This window comes from Arachis ipaensis, chromosome B2, assembly GCF_059453495.1.
Source record: "Arachis ipaensis isolate K30076 ecotype BB chromosome B2, ASM5945349v1, whole genome shotgun sequence".
NCBI lineage: Eukaryota > Viridiplantae > Streptophyta > Magnoliopsida > Fabales > Fabaceae > Arachis > Arachis ipaensis.
In genome coordinates, this window is record NC_142437.1 from 81,812,614 (window position 1) to 81,816,485 (window position 3,872).

Genomic DNA, 3,872 nt, shown 5'->3' on the forward strand with positions numbered 1-3,872 from the left:
TTCTTGCGCCTCTTGAGCTCCATGACTGGGCTCTCTTGCTTGCTCCATCTTTTTCTTAGTGATGGGCTTCTCTTCCTTAATAGGAATGTCTCCTTCTATGAAAGCTCCAGCTGAGTAACATAGATGGCAAATGAGGTGAGGGAAGGCTAACCTTGCCATAGTGGAGGACTTGTCAGCCACCTTGTAGAGTTCTTGAGGTATAATCTCATGAACTTCCACCTCTTCTCCAATCATGATGCTATGGATCATGATGGCCCGGTCTATAGTAACTTCAGACCGGTTGCTAGTGGGAATGATTGAGCATTGAATAAACTCCAACCATCCTCTAGCAATAGGCTTGAGGTCCAATCTTCTTAGTTGAACCGGCTTGCCTTTGGAGTCAATCTTCCATTGAGCTCCTTCTACACATATGTCCATAAGGACTTGGTCCAACCTTTGATCAAAGTTGACTCTCCTTGTGTAGGGGCGTGCGTTTTCTTCCATGTATGGCAAGTTGAACGCCAACCTCACATTCTCCGGACTAAAATCTAAGTATTTCCCCCGAACCATTGTAACATAGTTCTTTGGATCTGGGTTCTTACTTTGATCATGGTTCTTGGTGATCCATGCATTGGCATAGAACTCTTGAACCATTAGGATGCCGACTTGTTGGATGGGATTTGTTAGAACTTTCCAACCTCTTCTTTGAATTTCATGTCGGATCTCCGGATACTCATTTCTTTTGAGTTTGAAAGGGACCTCAGGGATCACCTTCTTCTTGGCCACAACATCATAGAAGTGGTCTTGATGGGCTTTGGAGATGAACCTTTCCATCTCCCATGACTCGGATGTGGAAGTTTTTATCTTCCCTTTCCCTCTTCTAGAGGATTCTCCGGTCTTAGGTGCCATCAATGGTAATGGAAAAACAAAAAGCTTATGCTTTTACCACACCAAACTTAGAATATTGCTCGCCCTCGAGCAATAAACAAAAGAATAGAAGGAGAAGAAGAAGAAATATGGAGAGGGAGAGGGGAAGGTGTTTCGGCCAAGAAGGGTGTAGAGGGGTGTGTTGTGTGAATTTGATGAAGAATGGAGGGCTTTATATAGGGAATGGAGGGGGGGTTAAGGTTCGGCCATATGGGTGGGTTTGGGTGGGAAATTGGTTTTGAATTTTGAAGGTAGGTGGAGTTTATAAGGTAGGTTTATTGGGAAGAGTGGGTGGATGTGAGTGGTGAAGAGGTGATGGAGAAGAGAGTTTGAGGTGATTGGTGAAGGGTTTTTGGGTAAGAGTGTTTATGGGGTTGTGTGAAAGAGAGTGGTGAGAAGAAGTGAGTGGAGGAAGGTGGGGATCCTGTGGGGTCCACAGATCCTGAGATGATCCTGTGGGGTCCACAGATCCTGAGGTGTCAAGGATTTACATCCCTGCACCCATTAGGCATGTAAAAATGCCTTTGTATCCAACTCTGGGCGTTCAGCGCCAGGTTGGTGGCCATTTTGGGCGTTCAACGCCCAATTGTGTGCCATTTCTGGCGTTGAACGCCAGAACCATGCCTGTTCTGGCGTTCAGCGCCCAGAAGCTGCCCATTTTGGGCGTTCAGCGCCAGAACTATGCTCTGTTCTGGCGTTTAAACGCCAGACAGATGCTCCTCCAGGGTGTGATTTTTCTTCTGCTGTTTTTGATTCCGTTTTCAATTTTTATATTTATTTTGTGACTCCTCATGATCATGAACCTATAAAGACACATAACTAAGAAAAATATAGTTAGATAAATAAACATTGGGTTGCCTCCCAACAAGCGCTTCTTTAATGTCAATAGCTTGACAGTGGGCTCTCATGGAGCCTCACAGATGTGCAGAGCTTTGTTGAGACTCTCCAACACCAAACTTAGAGTTTGGATATGGGAGTTCAACACCAAACTTAGAGTTTGGTTGTGGCCTCCCAACACCAAACTTAGAGTTTGACTGTGGGGGCTCTGGTTGACTCTGCTTGGAGAGAAGCTTTTTCTGCTTCCTCTCCATGGTTGCAGAGGGAGATCCTTGAGTTTTAAACACAAGGGAGTCCTTATTCCATTGAAGGAATATTTCACCTCTGTCAACATCAATCACAGCTCTTGCTGTGGCCAGGAAAGGTCTTCCTAGGATGATGGATTCATCCTCTTCCTTTCCAGTATCCAGGACTATGAAATCAGTAGTTATGTAAAGGCCCTCAACCTTTACTAATACATCTTCTACTTGTCCATAAGCCTGTTTTCTTGAGCTGTCTGCCATCTCCAGTGAGATTTTAGCAGCTTGCACCCCATAGATTCCCAGTTTCTCTATTACAGAGAGGGGCATGAGGTTTATCCCTGAACCAAGGTCACACAGAGCCTTAAAGATCATGGTGCCTATGGTACAAGGGATTATGAACTTTCCAGGATCCTGTCTCTTCTGAGGCAATGTCAGTTGATCCAGATCACTTAGTTCATTGATGAACAAGGGAGGTTCAACTTCCCAAGCATCAATGCCAAATAATTTGGCATTCAGCTTCATGATTGCACCAAGAAACTTGACAGTTTGCTCTTCAGTGACATCCTCATTCTCTTCAGAAGAGGAATACTCATCAGGGCTCATGAAGGGTATAAGGAGGTTTAATGGAATCTCTATGGTCTCTAGATGAGCCTCAGAGTCCTTTGGTTCCTCAGAGGGAAGCTCCTTATTGGTCACTGGACGTCCCAGGAGGTCTTCCTCCTTGGGATTCACGTCCTCTCCTCTCCTCACAGGTTCGGCCATGGCGCTTATGTCAATGGCCTTGCACTCTCCTTTTGGGTTCTCTTCTGTATTGCTTGGAAGAGTACTAGGAGGGATTTCAGTGATCCTTTTACTCAACTGGCCCACTTGTGCTTCCAGATTTCTAATGGAAGACCTTGTTTCATTCATGAAACTTACAGTGGCCTTAGATAGATCAGAGACTAGATTTGCTAGATTAGAAGCATTTTGTTCAGAGTTCTCTGTCTGTTGCTGAGTGGATGATGGAAAAGGCTTGCTATTGCTAAACCTGTTTCTTCCACCATTATTAAAGCCTTGTTGAGGCTTTTGATCCTTCCATGAGAGATTTGGATGATTTCTCCATGATGAGTTATAGGTGTTTCCATAAGGTTCACCTAAATAATTCACCTCTGCTATTGCAGGGTTCTCAGGATCATAAGCTTCTTCTTCATAAGAAGCCTCTTGAGTACTGTTGGATGCAGCTTGCATTCCATGCAGACTCTGAGAGATCATATTGACTTGCTGAGTCAATATTTTATTCTGAGCCAATATGGCATTCAGAGTATCAACTTCAAGAACTCCCTTCTTCATAGGCGTCCCATTGCTTACAGGATTCCTTTCAGAAGTGTACATGAACTGGTTATTAGCAACCATGTCAATGAGTTCTTGAGCTTCTGCAGGCGTTTTCTTTAGGTGAATGGATCCACCTGCAGAAGTGTCCAGTGACATCTTTGATAACTCAGATAAACCATCATAGAATATATCCAGGATGGTCCATTCTGAAAGCATGTCAGAAGGACACTTTTTGGTCAACTGTTTGTATCTTTCCCAAGCTTCATAGAGGGATTCACCTTCTTTCTGTCTGAAGGTTTGAACATCAGCTCTAAGCTTGCTCAGCTTTTGAGGAGGAAAGTACTTGGCTAAGAAAGTCGTGACCAGCTTATCCCAAGAGTTCAGGCTGTCTTTGGGTTGAGAATCCAACCATAATCTAGCTCTGTCTCTTACAGCAAAAGGGAAAAGCATGAGCCTGTAGACTTCAGGATCTACTCCATTAGTCTTAACAGTATCACATATCTGCAAGAATTCAGTTAAGAACTGAAAAGGATCTTCAGATGGAAGTCCATGAAACTTGCAGTTCTGCTGCATCAG

General features: G+C 44.1%; 1 non-coding gene across 1 annotated transcript; it reads left to right on the top strand.

The window, feature by feature from the left end:
• Positions 1–3,506: 3,506 nt before the first annotated feature.
• LOC148574596 (small nucleolar RNA R71) lies at positions 3,507–3,614 on the top strand. Its single transcript, XR_015905709.1, has one exon. It is a non-coding gene; the product is annotated as a small nucleolar RNA R71 (small nucleolar RNA).
• Positions 3,615–3,872: the final 258 nt, after the last annotated feature.